Below are 20,616 nucleotides of genomic sequence, written 5' to 3'. Positions count from 1 at the left end.
TTTCTAACCCCTGAACAGGCCCCTAGACAGTCTTTTGTCATTATGTAAAGACCTATCAGCACCTTATGCCTCCAAAGACTGCCTCTATAAGCAGTGGTAGTGGTCTTGCTCTCTGCTCTTGCCTAAGGGCCAAATGTTGACCTCTGACTTTTCCAGTAGGTGATAATTATCACCAAGTTGATTAGCCCAACAAAGGAACCCTAATATGTTTCAAATGGCTGAAGATGGTCAAGACTTAAGGAACAATCTTCTAAGTCAGAAGTTACCCAATTGCCTCAGTCCTCTGGTAACTGGATCACTCTAAGATAGATGCCTAACATAAAGGGAACTATATCTCAATCATCTCAAGTCAAAATTGGCCTAGGAATCTAATAATAAATTAAATTTAATATGGTGGGGGCACTCACTGAATATGAGAACTGAGTGATGCTTGAAGCATATCTAATCCTATTTTACAGATACAGAAAAGGGGATACAAAATTGCTAACTAATGGTTACTGTCTATTACTCATTACTATATTCTGCAGATTGTGCCATTATTTAGCAGCATTATTTCATTGAATGCTATCAGCAACTTTATGAGGCAGATTCTAGTAGGATGCCCATTTTATATGAGGAAAGTAAGGCTTTGAGAAGTAGAGTAATTGCTTCAAATGCCAATGTGGGCAAGGGAGGTGCATGAGGGGCATGTGAACGCCAAAGCTTGGGCTCTAAACATTTCACACAACCTAGACCCTTGAACACTGCTCAGGAGCTGCAGAGTCAGGGTTGGCAGCAAGCCTAGGATGGCCAGACTACTTTCATACCACCAAGCTCTACCAGTGAAGATGAGTTAACTCAGAGTACCCTCCTTCACCAACTACAAGTCAGAAATTCAGGCCCAGACAAAAGGTCAGGGAGAGAGACCCTTTCTAGAGAATGTACTTGGCTTCAAAGAGTAATTTGGGGTGCTCTGGGATGGGAGGTTTCATTACGTTTGTCAGATCCGACTTCCTGGGATAAATCCAGAGTCCATACCTGCCATTCAGATTAGAGAAGAACGTTTTTCACTGTCCTTCATTTCCTTGAATGTGACATGATATTAAAACTTCTATAATGTACTGTTAAACGAATGTGATAGAAATTTGTTTGAGTAAAAAAAGTGAGAGTTCTGATTCGCTTAAAATTTCATTTTATCCAGCAAACATACATTTCAACTCCATGCTATCTCTAACCCCAGTGACCAGAGGATGCTAAGATTTGGCTGCTTTTCTTTAAAATGTTTTATAATGCACATATGGTAAAATGACATGTCTGGGTTCTGGATATATGACAGATCACTTGGAAACAAATTCTACCAAGGTTAGTAGTTCTCATTGTTAAAAAAAAAAACAAAAAAAAACAACCACTCTTGACAGTTTATTTCGATGGGTCATGCATAATAGCCTCTTACTCATCCCTGTTGCTGGGTGTCGGCTAAATTCTCCTCCTCTATCTACTCTGCCAAGACATTTCTTCTTGGTTCTAAACTTATTTGTTTCTAGAAATCACTTTTAATGATATTGGATTGTTATTTAAAATGATTTTTACTTGCTTTGTGCTTTAGTGTCTACAAAGCATATTTATATATTTTACATCACAACAATTTGCTGCAGTAAATAGAAAACATGTTATTATCCATAAGTGGCTGTAGAAACAGAGGCTCAGGGACTTACACAAGATCCTCCAACCACTGACTAATGAACCAGAGTGATAGGACTCAAATTTGGGTTTTCTTTGTTCAATATTACTTAGACTTGATTTTATTTTTTAATCTTCTATTTCCTATCCCAGACAACCTATTTCAGAATGGAAGGCAACATACTGTATTTATTTAACCTAGAATAGTGATTTAAAATAGCATCTCCAGCTAAAAAAGTGTGCCAGACAACTATTGGGTACTTATCCAACAGCCACTTCACTTCTTCCTTATTCTTTTTCAAAAATTTATTTCTTTATTTATCTATTGGCTTGACATTCTAAAAAAAGCATTTTTTACAATGAGGTAGATTTCTTTATTTTTTTAGAGCTGCTTTAGGTTCATAGCAAAATTAAACAGAGAGTAGATAGAGTTCTCAGACACTCCCCACAAATTTGGTTTTCTTTCCATTAAAATATGGTTCCTGTTCCATATCATTTTGAGGCCTTTTTAAACTTAAGAAATGAATTCTAATTTCTGCTGTAAGAATAAATTATAGTAACTGACTAATGGGCTTCCTTGGTGGCACAATGGGTTAAGACGCAACATATGAAGCAGTCCGCAGCCACTGCAGCACGAGCTCGACCCCCTGACCAGCCAAGGAACAGCACACACAGCACAGCAGAACTCTCCTGACTCGCCCACTGCTCCCCTCAGCAGTGTACTTCGGTCGGTCTGCCTGTTCTGTTCCCCACTGTGTCTCTGGTGAATCCTCTCACCCCCACACCTCTGGCCTGTGCCCTGGTTCTTGTATGCATAGATAAATAAATCTTTAAGAAAAAAAAGAAACTGACTAATGTTTTAATGTAGAAAGAGTACCCAGGGAATATTTGCTATACCAGATATTAAAATAGTAATAACATCCATCCAGTGCTAGGAATCTTTACAACACTAAAATGTAGCTACTATAATTATCCCCATTTTACAGATGAGGAAAGTGAGGCAAAGGGGTAGTAAGTGAATTTCCCAAAGTGACATGAATGGATGGAGCTGGGATTTTAGCTCAATTAACTGGGCTTCAAGGTCTTCTTAACACCATACTCTTAACACCATACTCTGGCTCTCTCATATAATATGAATAATTAAAATAGCTTAAAACTAAAGGTATGATCAGTTTAAGAATCCAAATCAGGGGATAACAGAGAACGTACTCAATAAATGACTTCAGAGAGATAATAGAATGTTGTGGTTAAATAAATGCACAGGCTTTGGTAAAGACAGACGTAAGCTTATGTAGCAGCTCACCTACTTAATAGCTCTCTGATCTCAACAGCAGCAACTTACTCATGGACGCATGTCAATTGCTTCATGTAGTGCTTCATATAAAACAAGTGCCCAATAAACATTAGTGATCATTGTTAACACTCAATAAATACTTGCTATGATTATTACTGACATGGAAGAAAAAAAGCTATAAGATCATCATCTCCCATCAATACACAACAAAATTCCAGCTAAATGTAGAAAAGAAAAGAAATAAAAATAGGGTAGGTATGTCTAAACTCTAAATGAGGAAAGTTTTTCCAGTTATAAAAACAATGGGGGAAAAAACTGAAAACATTGGTTATTGTATGATAATAAACGTTAGAACACCTATATCTTAATCATAAAGTTAAAAATCAAACAATGAGCTAGAGAAATAAATATTGCCACAAATAAAAAAATTAATATCCTTAATAGATTAAAAAAACTTAAGTGAACAGATAAGAAAAGATAGTAAAAACCACTGAGATTAAAAGATGCACAGATTAGGAAAATCCAGTTCAGAGAATTTTTAACATGAAGAAATTAAAAAGGTAAATCTTTCTAGTTAGCAAAGAAATATATAGTTAATATATTTTGTCCATCAATTTAGCAAAGTTGAGTACTCTTAATAACTATATTCAATGCTGCGTTGCTGAGGTGGGTCCCCACACATTGCTGTGAAGCTGGCATGGTTTTCTTGGAAAACATGGGAAGGAATCAAAGAAATGCCAAGTGTTTATAGGAGAGTTGAGCAAACGCAAATGCTCAATAATAGGAGAATGATTAAAAAAACTGAGTTAAATCGTTTCTTAAGACTTTCACAGCATGGGAAAATGCTCGTGCTTGAGTGAAAGGAAAAAGGCAAGGTAAAATCACCATTCAAAAGACAATATCTATTTGTTTGTTTGTTTTGAAGATTTTATTTTTATTCATACAAGAGCTGGGGTTCAAGCCAGAGTTGTGGGAGGGTGAGAGGATTCCCCAGACAGAGCAGGGAGCAGAGCAGGCAGATGAACCAAAAGCACTGCTGAGGGGAGCAGTGGGCGAGACAGGAGAGGTCTGCTGCGCCATGTGGGATTCTCCCTGGCCGGCCAGGAATAGAACTGGCGCTGTGGAGGCTGTGGACAGCTTCACAGCACTGCACTCAACCCGCTGCGCCACCGGGGAGGCCCAGATAACATATATTTGTAAAGGCAATATACACACATATAAACTACATAGTGTAAAATACATATTTACTACAAGTATGTGTGCATGTATTAGGAAAAGAAAACTGCAAGGAAATATGCCCAAATGTTTTAAAAGGGTGATTTTTTAGGGAAAAGGTTATGTGATTTCAATTTTTTCTTACACTTTTCTAAATAAAAAAAATTTCAAAACAGAGACTGTATTACATCTAAAATACACTTCACTGAGGCCAGGTGAGCAAATGGAACAGAAATAAAGCATGGTAGAAAGTGAACCAACCAGTCAGGTGGTGCTATGTTTCACCCCTGGCTTTGCTGTTGTCTTGCTGAGTAACTATGAACAAATTGCTACACTTAGTGACACACTGACTTTACCATCAATAAATTGGAGTTGAGGGGGGCCTCCCTGGTGGTGCAGGGGTTAAAGACACAGTGCTATCAAGCAATTTCCAGTCGCTGCAACATGAGTTGGATCCTCACCAAGGAGATAACCCACATGGCACAGCAGACCTCTCCTGTCTCGCCTGCTGCTCCCCTCAGAAATGTATTTCAGTCAATCTCCTGTTCTGCTCCCCACTCTGTCTCTGGTGAATCCTCTCACCCCCTCTCCCATACCTCTGGCCTATACCCCAGTTCTTGTATGCATAAATAAATATTTAAAAAAATTGGAATTGAGAATTGTACCTCTCTCATGGGTGGTTGTAAGGAGTATAGACAACACATGTAAAGCCCCAGGTCCACTGTATAGCACTGTTATAGAGTAGATATTTCATCATTACTTGTTATTGTTATTATTACCTCCTCCTAATGGTTTGATTTCTCCTTTGTTGATTGTTACCTTCTGAGATATTCAGTTTCCCATTTAATTAATTAATTAATTAATTTATACAAGTGCTGGGTATAGTCAGAAGCACTGGAGGGTGAGAGAATTCACCAGAGCCAGAGGGGAGAGCAGAGCAGGCAGACTGACGAAGTACACTGCTGAGGGGAGCAGCGGGCGGCAGGAGAGGTCTGCACGCCATGTGGGACCCTCGCCCGGGCGGCCAGGGATCAAACCGGCACTGCAGAGGCTGCGGGCTGCTTCATAACCCAGCACTCAACTGCTGCGCTACCGGGGAGCCCTCAATTTCCCATTTTAGATGACAAGTTCTTTGAATACAAGGCCTGGTTTTACGTTTCCTTAAACAATGCTAAATGAAATAAGTCAGAAGGAGAAAGACAACGAAACTAGAAAGACAAAGAAATGGTGGCTTTTCTTTGCCTAAGGTCTTTTCTTTCCACCTCTTCCCCACTATTTCAAATATGATCCTGGACTGGTTATCTGACAAAGCTGAGTGACAGGTAAGTCATATATCATATAGTGACTCTTGCATGAGTTACCAGGAGAGAAGAGTTAGTGTATGTATTTTTCACATTACAGATACCATAGGCAAATGATAGGGTAACTTGTCCAAGATACCATAGGCTCTGCTTTTTGCTATGGGTAAAAAGCATGCTTGCTTATGCTTCTTGCCTATCTACCTTATCATACGCCTCATAAAAGTACATGACTCCAGGGCCTCCCTGGTGGTGCAAGGCGTTAAGCACAGCTCTATGAAGCAATCCCAAGCCTCTGCAGCACGAGTTCGAGTTTGATCCTGGCCAGCCAGAGAACTACCCATATGGCATAGCAGACCTTTCCTGTCTTACCTGCTGCTCCCCTCAGCAGTGTATTTCAGTCAGTCTGCCTGTTCTGTTCTCTACTCTGTCTCTGGTGAATCCTCTAACCTTCCTCCCCCTGCACCTCTGACCTGTACCCCAGCTCTTGTATGCACAAATAAATGAACCTTAAAAAAAAAAAGTACATGACTCCAAAGACTGCAGAGGGCTCCCTACATTTGAATTATGGCTACTTGTAGTCTCTTCACAGCAACATCGAAGACTGTCTTCCATTTCAGAATTTCTGACGGTGAGTAGGGATGTTGAAAGATCCAACCTTTAAAAAAAGACACACATTAACAGAAAAGAGAGATTTCAAAATTTATACCGAATCAATACTCACTGGGTAAACCTTGTCCAGGCAAGCCTCCCAAAGCTTAGTTGAAAAAGGAAGCAAAATCCATTCATATCCAAGTATAACTAATTATCAGCTTAAAAATTACCTCTCCTTGAGGATTATGCTAAATGAAATAAGTCAGAAGGAGAAAGACAAATACCAGATGATTTTACTCATTTGTGGGATATAGAGAAACAGAATTAGGAACTCACAAAACTACATCCAAACAAACCCTAGAGATATGACTGCAGGATTGAGGCTACCAGGTGGGTGGCTGGGGTGCCCAGTGGTCTCTGTTAAAGGTCTATGGGAGCTCTGATGGTGGGTGTGGTGTGGTGACATTCATCTGAGGTATTCTGAACCTGTTCTAGGTCACATACTGTGTTGTAAACCAATATTTCTTCAATTAAAAAAAAGAAAAGGGAAAAAAAACCTCCCCTCAAGATTAGCATTAAAACAGATCATAGTTGTAATTCCAAGCAATTAAGCCCCTATCGTGACATCTGTAGTATTAGTGGCCTTTCAAGAATCCATCTATATAACCTGGGGGCTTGCACATCAGATTTTTCAGCATCCCCCAGTCGAAGGACAGAATTCTGTCTCCCAGAGAGAACATTTTATCAGAAATTCTTGGATCCCAATCCTGACTCTCTCACTAACCAGAGTCTGGGTACTGGACATGTCTGGATTTCAGATTTCTCATCTCTAAAATGAAAGAACTGAATGAGATGATCTCTAAGTCCTCTCAGCTTTAACATTTTTCTCTTATAAAAATTCTACTCTTGCCCTTCATTCCTCTCAGTGCTGGGTGCCTACTGCCTGCATTCCTTTTTTCTCCGCTGCCAACCAATTCCGTTATAGCCAACACACTGGATTTTGGAGAGCTGAAAAGCCCCATTGGCTTCAACATACTCAACGATTACCTGGCCGACGAGCTACATCAAGGGGTGTGTGCTGGTGTGGCAGTATTTGAAGCAGTTTCAGGTCTACCACCTGCAGTCTTGTATCACACCTTATGCTGGTATACTCACACCAAGTCTTTGGAAAGACAAACCACTTGCCAGGAGTTTGAGCAAGTATGGTCCTGTTAATGTGAAAAACGCCACAGGAAGTGGAGTGACAGATAGTAAAGAGTATGATGACACTGCTCTCTCTGGATCTGAAGAGGAGGAAAGGGAAAAAGCAAGGAGGCTGGGAGAAGAACACCTTGCAATTATGAGTGAAAGAAAATTCCAAACCTTGTACCATTTTTTGCCAAGTTTCCCATCTTATTAGATGTGTGACCTTGGAATGACGAGACAGATATTGCAAACTTAGAGGAGTGCATCAGAAGCAGGCTGCAGTTGGCTTGGTTTGGGGCTCTTTAAACTAGTGTCTGTGGGGCCTCCGTGGTGGCGCAGCGGTTGAGCGCTGGGTTGCGAAGCTGCTCGCAGCCTCTGCAGAGCCGGTTCGATCCCCGTCTGCTCCCCGGCCACCGGTGGAGGGTCCCACATGGCGCGCAGACCTCTCCTGCCGCCCGCTGCTCCCCTCAGCAGTGTACTTCGGTCCTTCTGCCTGCTCTGCTCCCCGCTCTGGCTCTGGTGAATTCTCTCACCCTCCCGTGCTTCTGACTGTACCCAGTGCATGTATAAACAAAACAAACAAACAAACAAACAAATAAATAAATAAATAAACATGCCTCTATAAAAAAAATAATAAAAAATAAAAAAATAAACTAGTGTCTGTGGGCTATGGAATGAAGCTTCAAATAGTATGTGATTGAAGATGACAAAGTTGGAACAGATATAGCATATAGATCCACCCTAATTTCAGTGAGTAAAGGTATCTTACCATTTTCTAAACAGATCTTGGATCTCAGTGAAAAGCGGATGACAGCAGGTATACTGCTATTCTGGGAGGTCTGGGAATTCGGTATTTGTTTAACAAGAACTAGAGAAAAGAAGAAGGAACATGATGAGGAAGAAGGGAAGGAGAACAAAAAGAGCATTTGCTAGATAATTATCAACAGAAATTCAATTGTTAATATTTAAATACTCTTACCAGGGGATAAGCAAAATTTCCCATAAACATCCACAAGAACCCATAAAATATTTTCATCATTTGTTCTGAAAATGAATCATCTCTATAAATTAAAAATTCCTCTGAATAATTTCTTGGTTTATTAAAAGATTGTGCTTCAATTATGCTTTGGATCTAAGAACTGTCCTTCCACATGAGAATTACTGGAACCCATTTGTTTTATTGTCAATACTTCTTTTAGCAATTAGCTAACAGTCAGAAACCTATTGCTAGTGGAAAAAAAAAAGGCTACCTGATATCCTGTATCATTACTTAGTTTTGTGTTAAATTATTATTTTTTAAAAAAGATTTATTTACTTATGCATACAAGAACTGGGGTACAGGCCAGAGGTGCAGGGGGTGAGAGGATTCACCAGAGACAGAGTGGAAAACAGAACAGGCAGAGTGACTGAAATACACTGCTGAGGGGAGCAGCGGGCGAGACAGGAGAGCTCTGCTGTGCCATATGGGTCAGCTCCCTGGCCGGGGATCAAACTCATGCTGCAATGGCTGCAGATAGCTTCACAGTGCTGTGCTTAACTCCTTGCGCCACGAGGGAGGCCCTTGTGCTAAATTATGAATCCAAGACAGGTAGTTTTATTAATCTATAAAACAGAACGAATTTATCCTGTGCAAAAAAAAAAAAAAAAAAAGATGTTTTAAAAGCTGCCTGAAAAACAAGCAAACAGAATGGGGACATTTTGAAAAGAAAGCAAAACTTGTAGGAATTCTTAAACTTCATATATGAATTAGGAGGTTGTAAGTCCAGGACCCAGTCAGGCTGCATCTAAAATAAATAAGACAATACAGTGATTATGATAAGAAAAAAAAAAAGATATAAGGCTACAGGGAAGAATTTGCAAAATAATCGTGACTTATTGAGCATTTACTACATGCTAGGCTCTGTGCTAAGCACCTTACACATATTATATCACTTAATTCTCTCAATAAAGTTCTAGCATTAATTATTCTCATTTTATAGATGAGGAAATCAAGACTTTAATTTCCCCAATAGTACAGAACTGGTCAGCAGCAGAGCTAGGATTCAAAACAAAGTCTTTCTAAGACATTTGCGATCAACTGGATGGATCTTGAGAGGATTATGCTATGTGATAAAAGTCGGAGAGAAAGACAAATACTATATGATTCCACTCATATGTGGAATACAAAGAAACAAAGTAAGTAGACGAACTATACTCTTAGATGCTGAGAACAGATTTGTGGGAAGGGAAGGGATTTGGGGAGTGGGTGAAGTGGGCAAAGTGATCAATTACATGGTTGTAGATGGAAACTAGAATTTTGGTGGTTATCATTATGTAGTATACACAGATGTGAAAGTATAAATGCTTTACGCATGAAACTCATGCAACATTATAAACTAATGTTGTTTCAAAAATGAAAAAAAATTCAAAAGGCTATGACTTTCTAACTCCAAATAAAGGTTGTCTCATATGCTGTTGGTGGGAATGTAGACTGATCCTGCCTTTAAGGAAAACAGTATGGAGATAGCTTAAAATATTAAAAATAGATCTACCACATGATCCAGCAATTCCACTCTTATGTATCTATGCAAAAAAATTAAAAACATTAATTTGAAGGGATATATGCACTCATGTTTACTACAGCACTTATTTACAACAGCCAAGCTGAGGTAAAGTGAAGTTAAGAAATGTGTTTAAAGTTATACACCTGGCAGTGCAACAGCCAGAGAGGAACTCAGGAATCCTAAGTAAAACCCTACACTAGGTTACTCCTCTAGCTCAGATGGATCATTGTAAGGATAGGCGCACTACTATTTATCCTTCTTGTTAATAGTATTACCATTATAATAGCAGAATTGGAGTTAGGGACAAAGTGGCAGAGAGACAGAATATTGGGAGTCAAAAGAACAGGGTTGGCTGAATTATATTCCAGTGTATGCACATACCACATGTTGTTTATCCTTTCATCTATCAATGGGCTTTAGGGTTGTTTCCACTTTTGGCAATTATGAATAATGCTGCTATGTGCATTGGTATACAAGTATATTTGAGTTCCTGCTTTTAATAACATCCAGCTGAAGACAACTTCATTCCAGACTGCATATTATTTTTAGAAACAATTTTCCAAATATGATAACTAACACAAAATAAAAAATAGTCATTTTTACAGGAAGTCAAGAGAACATGAATGAGAATCAGCATTAAAGAGGGGATGGAGGTAGGAGGGACATAGGTGTAGGTTGTGGAAGGACAACTTAAATGATCCTTGCTGTGATGGAAAGGATTTGACTGCGTCACTGTCATATCATGGTTGTGATGTTGTATTACAGTTTCGCAAAATGGAGGAAATGATACATCTGCATGTGGGTCTACAATTACCTTAAAATTAAGACGTTCAATTTAAAATAATACATCTGTGGTTGGCAATGTATTTCTGTTGGACCATGGTGCTATAAGAGAATTTGTAGGACCCCCTGAGGCAGAGTTCATGTCACATGAATGAAGCACAATATTCTATTTAAGTGAAAGCATTATATATTTTTGTATCTTTCTTTTGACAGGCATTTATAAATTTATTAAAATGATCAGCACACAGCCTCCCTGGTGGTGCAGGGGTTAAGTCTCAGTGATACCAAGCTATCGCCAGCCACTGCAGCATGAGTTCGATCCCCAGCCAAGGAGCTAACCCCCATGGCACAGCAGACCTCTCCTGTCTCATCTGCTGTTCCCCTCAACAGTATATTTCAGTAGATCTCCCTGTTCTATTCCTCACTCTGTCTCTGGTGAATCCTCTTACCTCCTGCACCTCTGGTCTACACCCCAGTTCTTGTATGCATACATAAATAAAATAAATCTTAAAAAAAATGATCACATAAACTAAATATCGCTAATATAATGTTTTGTCAGTATCTCACTTGCTGCTTTCGTCCTTTTTTTTTGAAACCTAGAGGACTATTTATAAGTCTAGTAACTTATATTTACATATTTTTTTCCATAGACTTACCTGACACATGTTTTGTTTGCACCAGTTTATTTTCCTTATGATATTCTTCCATGGAAGAGCTGGGGACTTGGTATTCCTTTAAGTCAGCTATAGGCATAGATGTGGACTCTTTTTGCAAGATACTGTGTTTCTTCAACCTTGGAGCTTTGGTTTCACACTTATAAGCACCTTCAGTAAGCTCAGACCAACTGTAATTTATAAGATTTACAATTCCCACAGGGAAAGTAATGTTATACTCAACATATTTCTGCAATATCTCTGCAAGTTCATTCAGTATTTCAGAAGCAGTAAGTTTGTATTCTTCAAGTAGACGCTTTTGCAGGCATATTTTGGCAGATTTAAGATGAGGAGAAAACTTGGAAACACTATAAAATGGTGAGATGCCAGATGAGTGGGACTCATAGTTCTCCTCAGGTATAGTTATTGTAGATAATGCTTCTAGTTCTTTAGATTTTGTATTCTCTGTGTGACTGTAAAAAATATATATAAATCTTAAAGATATTTATACTCTTTAACCTAGCAATCTGATTTACATAAATTCAACTTAAAGTATAATTAAAAAGATATGTAACATATATGCATAAAATTGCTAATTGGTACATCATCTTTTTTCATATTTTAATTAATTTATTTATTTTTAATATTTTATTTTATATAATTCTTACATCATTTTTCATTTTTGCATAATGTATGCATTTTCATTTTGGTTATATTCCCCATACAATTGCACCCCCCCTTATTTTGACCCTAATCCTTCCTCTCCCCACCCTTCCCAGTATCCCCCCTCATAGTGTGTCCCTGGTTTATAGTTGCTTGTTGATTTTGATTTTTACTTTGTATTAATTAGTCTTTTTCCTGGTCCCTTATTTAGGTTTTCTAAATTCCTGCTATGAGTGAGACCATCTGGTATTTTTCTTTTTATTTCTGACTTATTTCGCTGAGCATGATCCCTTCTAGCTCCATCCATGTTGCAGCAAACTGCGTGTGTTTATTTTTTTTTGATTGCTGATTAATATTCCATTGTGTATATGGTACATCATCTTTTGATACAAGAAAAATTGAGAAGAATATTTTAGTATACAATAGTAGTAAGTAAATAATGCCATACTCATACAATGGGAAACCTATAAACAGTGTTTGGAAAGAAAATTGTTTTGAATAAAACAAAATTTGGAAAACTGCTTATGTTATAAAATTATATAAAAAGTATACACAATTAAATATGTGGAATGATCTCAAATGTATAGTATATATATGCTGTATCTGGTAGTAGAAAGATGAAGCAAATTTTCACGAGAAAGTATACTGTGGGATTATGGAGGTCATTAAAAAATTTCTCCTTTATATTATAGTTTTCCACAATGAACATTTACTATGTTTATACACAGAAGATATAAATCAATATTCCGTGTTGTTTATTCACTTGTTTAATTATAAAATAAGACAGAGGTAATTTCTTCTAGAAAGTCCTCCCTGAATTTCTTATGTTGGTTTACAAACACATTCTGTTCCCTCAGTCCATCCTTCAACCCATTAAATATCACTAAATTTATACTGAAATTCCAAAGCAGACAATACAAACAGATCCACAAATGGGGAAAATATATCAAATATTGAAATTTTAAGCCACAGTTTATAAAACACGTATGTTTTATTTAAAATTTATAAGTGATTGTTTCCTTTTGGTAATAGCAATTAGGTAATTCAAAGTAACCTTCCCTTGGAAGACAACTAAAGAAGCAGGGCAAAAAAAAAAATAAATAAACAAACAAAACACCTTCTTAACGGCTATGGAGAGATAACAAGACAGTTAAGAGTTATTGTCTGAGTATCTGAGAGAAGATGGAACTCCAAAGAGAAAAACTTCATATTTCCCCTTAGTGGAGATATACGGGTTGGGAGAGGGAATTTACCAGTTCTAGAAGAGGCATCTGAGAAGCTTAGGGTCTAAACAGGTCTTTCCATAGCTTTGTGGTGATTCAAGTTTGAAAATTTGGTATATGATAGGAGATCATGGGTTTACACCCAAAGGCTATATCCTAGAAGTAAGGGTTACCCAGAAATAGACCTAGACCAGCACACTGAAACACAGCTTCACATGATCTCACTTCTTAAAACTGAATTAATGTGACTCCCAAGGGTTGCCATCTCCAAGGATCTGTCATAAAAAATGTGATCCACAAAGGGAGGCCAGGAGGATAGGAGAGAGAGAGGGAAGGAGGGAGGGAGGGAGTTATGCTGAATTGTTTTTCAAGCAAAAAAAGTTGGAAATGAAGAGACAACATAGTTCTGAAAAGAGCAGCAATTTGCAATGGTCTTGAGAAAAGTTAAAGCAGGACCAAAATTGAAAAATACAGATCTTCTCAACCATGCACTATTTGAATTTTGAGGTAGATAATTCTCTATTGCAGGCGGAGTCCCATGCATTATAGAATATTTAGCAGCATTTATAGTCTCTGTCCCCTAGATGACAATAACATCATCCCCCCATCCCTTGCTGAGCCAACCAAAATGTCTCCAAACATTTCCAAATGTCCCCCACTTGAGAACTCACTGGTATAACTAATGAGTATTATACAGTCTGTGATTTATGCTTTAAGGCAGCGTGGGGGTACTTTAATTTCTACTTCACAAGTAAGGAAACTATAGAAGCCAGAGGAAAAAAACATGAATGACTAGTTTCATTATTTCATTCGTAATTGTGGGCCTGACACAATTTCATGAATGTTAATTACAAATATTCATTAAGCACACTCTATATGCCAATACATATTCTATGTGTTTTGAGGACTGGAGCTAGAGAAGTGATCAAGGAGAGTAAAAAAAAAATCTTCCTTTTGGGCTTCCCTGGTGACCTAGGGGTTCAGTCTCAGCACTATTACTACTAAGGCCTAAGTTTGATCTCAGGCCAGAGAGCTAACCCACATGGCACAGCAGACCTCTCCTGTCTTTCCTGCTGCTCCCCTTAGCAGTGTATTTCATATTTCAGTAAATTTGCCTGTTCTGCTCCTTGCTCTGTCTCTGGAGAATCCTCTCAACCCCCTGTACCTCTGGCTTACACCCTAGTTCTTCTATGCAAAAGTTAAAAAAAAAAATTTAAATCTTGCTTTTGCAGACCCGATACTCTTGTGAGGAAAGAGGGCAAACAAATAAATAGGGGTATCGTTAAAAATGTTAGAAAGCAATAGGTGCAACAGAGAAGTAGGAAGGGGTACAGAAAATGGCAAGAGAACAGGGTGGAAATTTGAGCTAGAAGGTTAGGAAGTCTCATCACAAAGGTGAAATTTAAGTAAAGACTTAAAGGCAACAGAGGTAAACTATGCAGAAAATGGGGTTGAGGGGGAAGAGCCTAAAGTTCGAATGCCCCAAGACAAGAGTGGGGCTGGGTTTGCTGTGGAATTGCAAGAAAACTGGGATCAAGGGTGCCTTAATGAATCATTAATCTGGCTAAAATAAAGTTCTCTGGTTAACTTTATGATCAACTTTGAAGTGGCAATTCCTTGATGTAGTTTCTGGAGGAAAGGAGAATAGGGAAAGATTGATACTGAGCACCTTCTAATTCCTTGAAAGTAACTCCAGCAGCTGAAGAATATCTAAATGTTTTACCTATACTCATGTCTTAAGCGGTATTTCAGATGAGGGATGCAGTCTTCATGTTTTGTCTTTTCCCATCTTTTCCTTTTTGGTTTCATCTAAAATGAAAGAGATCTTTTTGATTAAAAGCTGGAGAAAAATATTGGTTAAAAGTGAATTTAAAGAATACTACAATTTGTTGAGACTGAACAGATTTTACCTGATCAAAGAAATAGATGGGCCCAATGTCCAAAGGTTTAGCTTCAGTAAAGTCTCCCATTTTGCCATGAGATCTAAGAGATCTGAAAACAAATATCATGTCTACAGGTGATATTTCAAAAACATTTAATGGTTTCTGTGTCTCCATTTTCACTTCATAAACAATGGACTTGACATAATTGCACTGGGAAGGATTGTGAGCTATTAACAAACACAGCAATTAGCATATCAATTATCATATCAACCTCATTAGTATTGACATTTTGGCCAAGATAATTTTTTGTGGTAAGGGGCTACCTTCAGCATTGTAGAATGCTTAGTAGCATCCCTGGCCTCTATCTACCTGATACCAGCAGCATAAATCCTTACCCAGTTATGTTACAGGGCAGGGGGAACGAGCATCCCAGGGCCCCCAAATCTGCCTGCTCTAAATGGATTCTGCCATTCACTGCGTAAAGACATAACATACTCTAGTATGTTGTATATATCATAACTCTAGTGTGTAAGACCTTCAGTAAAAAATAACTTTAATACAATAGTATGCAATAAAGAGAAGAGAAAGAATCTAGTTATGAAATTAAGCACCTGAAGTTAGCCATCTCCTTGTGTGTGAATGCCCAGCCAAAGCAGGACTGCTGAGACCCAAAAGCTTGCCACAAATCTGAGGCAACTTCTGGTATGGACCCATAAAAAAGGGGGCAGAATGGGCCAGACAAGTCTGGAAGGAGCAAAATCAAAACCCAAGTCAAGAAAAAGGCTGCCACTGTTAGCCTCCTTGTGGGTTTTTCACCATGTCTGTCTCAAGTGTCTCCTTCCATGTTCCCCAAGTCCCTGGTACTAGTCCAAGGCCCAGATGCAAGCACAGCTTCTTCACATGTCTGCTCCATGTGCCTCTTTAAAAAAAAAAAAAATTACATTTTTACTTATTTATGCATATAAGAACTGAAGTGAAAGCCATAGGTGCAGGGGAGCGAGAAGATTCACCAGAGACAGAGTGGGGAACAGAACAGGCAGACCAACTGAAATACACTGCTGAGGGGAGCAGCAGGCAAGACAGGAGAGGTCTGCTGTGCCATGTGGGTCAGCTCCCTTGCTGGGATCAAACTCATGTTGCAGAGGCTGGTGTTAGCTTGAGAGCACTGAAACCTTAACCCCTGTGCCACCAGGGAGCATGTACTTCCTTCTTGATCTCTTTTCTCCCTCTTGTCTTCTCTAGCTTTTCCTCCCTGCTCAGCTCCGCCCCTCCCTTGGGTGGGGCAGAGAATCCGGGATGTTTCCTTTCCATGGGGATTACCCTGTTACAGTTACAGCAGCTGAAATTGTCTCATGAGATTACTAAATGTGCCTGTGGTATCAAAATTGTTCCCAATTGAGAATGACTGTGCTAGTAGAAAAGCCAAGTAAATAAATAAATAATTAAGGTTTGATAAGGTTTGATAATAAATAATAAATAGGGTTTGATAAGGAATAGTGCCCGTGAAGATGAGTGACACTGTGCAAGGCAGGGTCATGCCATTCAAAATGTTGTCCCTGAAAAGCAGAGAAAGATATCACAGGAAAAGAAAATTAAAAAAGACCAATATCACTGATGAACGTAGATGCAAATATCCTAACCAAATCTTAGCAAACCATTCAATAATGCATTAAAAGGATCATACATCATGACCAAGTGGGACTTATATCAGAGATGCAAGGACGATTTAACATCTAAAAATCGATCAATGTAATTCAAATCAACAAAATTAATGATAAAATGGTAGGATCACCTCAAAAAATGAAACATTCCTCAATATCTATAAAACATTGTTGAAAGAAATTAAAGAAAAATCTTAAGATTATAAATGGAAATGTATTCTGTGTCCATGGGAAGACTTACCATTAAGATGGCAATACTCCCTGAATTGATTTACAGAGTTAAAACACAAGGGTCCTTTTTGCAGAAAATAAGCAAGGTAAAATTTCTAAAATATGCATGGAAATTCAAATACCCAGGATTGCCAAAACAATCTTGAGGACTCACACACTTTCCAACTGCAAAACTTATTCCAAAGGCTATAGTAATCAGATGTAGTACTGGCATAAGAATGGCTATATCAACGGATTAGAATTGAGTGTAGAAATAAATTCTCTGTTATTTATTGTCAATTAATTTTTGACAGGCATGCCAAGACAATTCAATGGGGGAAAAGTAGTCATTTTAACACATGCTAGTGGGACAACTGGATATTCACATGTAAAAGAAGGAAGCTGGACCCCTCATCACAATAGATAGAAAAAATTAACTCAACGGGCCTCCCTGGTGGTTCACTGGGTTAAGGCGCAACCTATGAAGCTATCCACAGCCTCTACGGCATGAGTTCGATCCCCAGCCAGCCAGGGAGAGACCCACATGGCACAGCAGACCTCTCCTGTCTCGCCTGTTGCTCCCCTCAGCAGTGTATTTCAGTAGATCTGCCTGTTCTGTTCCCCACTCTGTCTCTGGTGACTCCTCTCATCCCCCACATCTCTATCCTGTACCCCAGTTCTTGTATGCATAAATTAATAAATCTTAAAAAAATTAACTCAAAATGGGTCATAGAATTTAAAAGTTTGCAACTCTTATATGCAATGATGGCTTAGTATGCAGAATATATACAGAACTCTTAAACTCAACAATAAAAAGACAAATAACTAAATTTTTAAGAAGAAAGGGGTTTGGATAGACATTTCTCCAAAGAGTATAGGCAAATGGCCTATATAGCACATGAAAAGGTATTCTATATCAGATTTAATTTTAGCTGCAAGAGTTGTTGATGAAGGGGATCTGAAATAAAAGATCCTTTGCTCCTTGAGTTGGCGTTCAGCATAGTGCATCCCAATCTCTTATGAAGAGCCTTCTTTTGATGCTCCTTAATAAAATTGTTCTCGTTAAAGTCACCAGTGGCCTCCCAGTGATTAAAATCAATGGTCTATTTTGAGACTTCGTACTACTTGTACTACTACTTTGTACTACTCTTTTCATAGGTGACTAAACTTTTTATTTCATAAAATGTTTTTCTCTCCTCACTTCTATGTAATTATTCTCTATAGCATTTTCTCCTTCTTGTCCTATCATTTTTTTTGCAGCCTCAACAATCTTTACAAATAAGGACTGTCTTTACAACAGTCCTTACAAATAAACAAATGAACAAACGGCCGCCACTCCCAAACCTTAGTGTTCTTCTGGGTTGTGTTTAGTTTTTCTATCCTTTTCTCCTGAACTACCTCATTCATAGCCTTCTAGCACACCTAGGCGCTAATAACTCTTATGCTTCTATCTCTAGGTCCATATTTCTAACTGACTACTAGATATCTTTGCCTGGATGCCCTGCAGGCACCTCAAACTTATAGTGTCCAGAGCTTATCTTCCCCTGCACCCCCTCCTCCTCCCATATTTCCTATCTCAGAGAGTAATACTGCTATCCACTCAGGAAGGCATGTCAAAAACCTGGGTGTTATTCTTGATTCCTCTCTCTCCATGTTTGATGGAGTTGAATTCTTGATTAGTACTTACAAATGTTTCTGCAATCCAACATCTCCTCTATAATCCTCCAACCATATAAATTCTCATCAATATTGTCACCAAAAATAATATATTAACAGGCCTCCCTAAATCCAGCTATCCTGATTTTAATGTTTGCTTTAGAGTTGAGGCCAACATTTCTTACTCCTTAATCTCATTCAATTTTATTTTAATTTTTTTAAATTTATTTTTGCATATTAGAACTGAGGTGTAGGCCATAGGTGCGGTGAGGGGGGTTAAGAGGATTCACCAGAGACAGAGTAAGGAGCAGAACAGGCGTATTTTCTGAAATACACTGCTAAGGGGAGCAGTGGGCAAGATAGGAGAGGTCTGCTGTGCCATATGTGGGTTGGCTCCCTGGGTGGGAATCAAACTCTGGCCACAGCAGTGATAGTGCAATAGCACTGAAACTTAACCCCTATGCCACTAGTGAGGCCATATATTATTTTTCACTAGTACCTTGAAGTTTTATTTATGAAATGAAAGGGAGAGAAATAGTAATACAGTATAACTTTGCAGGGATTTTCATTGCATGTAGCAGCTTTTTTCCCCCTACTGTACAAACTTTATTTTGACATTGATAATTCTGTACATCAACTTGTATCTCAAACACCCCTTTGTTAAAATTCATCAACCCTATAGGTTTTGTTCCCTAGGCTCCTGTGTCTCCTGGGCTGGGTCTGAAGTAGTAGTCAGAACCAGGTGTTCCTACACTTAAAAAGGAACTAGAAAGATTCACAAAAAAGCTAGCAGGCATTTTTGATGTAGTAAGTTTTACCTATAAGGATGTTAGAAAGGTTTCTAACATTTTTACCTTCAAAAAGAATAAATTTTGATTTCTCCTGAGGTTGACCAGCCACATTCTTGCTCCCAATCTGAAGATCATGTAGACCCTTTAAAAATCCTCAGCTTTGTGATAGGTTACCTTGAAATAGAAAATAATTAAGTAATGAAATCAAGAAAGTTTTAATATTTTCATCATTCATGTCTATTTCATTGAATGGTAAACTTTCTTGAAGGTACAGATTTCTCTTAATCATTTTTTATGTGAGCTATCCAGAGATCACTAAATGACCACTCACACTAGAATCCACAGATTCCTCTTTTAAATATAATCTCTTTACTGTTCGCTTTGCTGTGAATATTCTCCCTAAAGCTCTACCCTACCCTTGACTTTTCCTCAGATCTCAGTCTAATTGCCACTTTGTCAGTGAAATCTTACTTGATTACTATGTCTAGAAAAATCCCTTATAAATATGCTCTCATATCACTAGATGTAAATGCCTCTTTATTAGAATTATTGATTAATGCTCTTTATGTTAATTGCTTCCATGACAAGGACTATATCTATTTTTGTTCTATGTATTGCTAGATCCAGGCACACAGTAAGCACTGAATAATTGGATGGATGGATGAGGATCAGTGACTATATTAGCCAAAGAGCTGCACAGATAAAACAAACCATGTGTGCAGTGCTCCAAGGTCAGAAAAACTTTGAAAGCTGGAAGAAGAAAAGGAATAGAAAGACTAAAGAAGCAGACAATGGGACAAATGCTGCATTTAAAAAAATTTGGATAAGTGTAGTTACCTCTATTTTTTTATGTTATTCCTGTACTTTCATATTGCCAGAACATCACTTCAAATAGGGATATGTATAGAGAGAAAGATACGTAAAGAAACGAGAGTCGTTTTTAGTAGGATTACAGAGGCACTGCCAGAACCCTTAAGACAGATAATGTACTTTATACCACAAAAGATTGGAAGTGAAGAAATAGGCAAAATTCAGTTACATTTTGATGTATTTTATGTTTGCATTAATGGGATAGACTGTTTTCTGGTGTGTCAGGACCTGTAATGTGTGTGTGTGTGTGAAGAACTGGAAAATCAGAGGAGCGTGTGTGGGGTGCAGGGGTCTCATCTTGAGTCACATTCTGATGCATTTCATGTTTGCATTAATGGGATAAGCTGTTTTCTGGTGTGTCTGTAATGTGTGTGTGTGTGTGTGTGTGTGTGTGTGTGAAGAACTGGAAAATCAGGAGTAGGTGTGGGGTGCAGG

Source organism: Talpa europaea (assembly GCF_964194135.1).
Source record: "Talpa europaea genome assembly, chromosome: 15".
Taxonomy (NCBI): domain Eukaryota; kingdom Metazoa; phylum Chordata; class Mammalia; order Eulipotyphla; family Talpidae; genus Talpa; species Talpa europaea.
Note: the sequence above shows the minus strand (reverse complement) of the source record.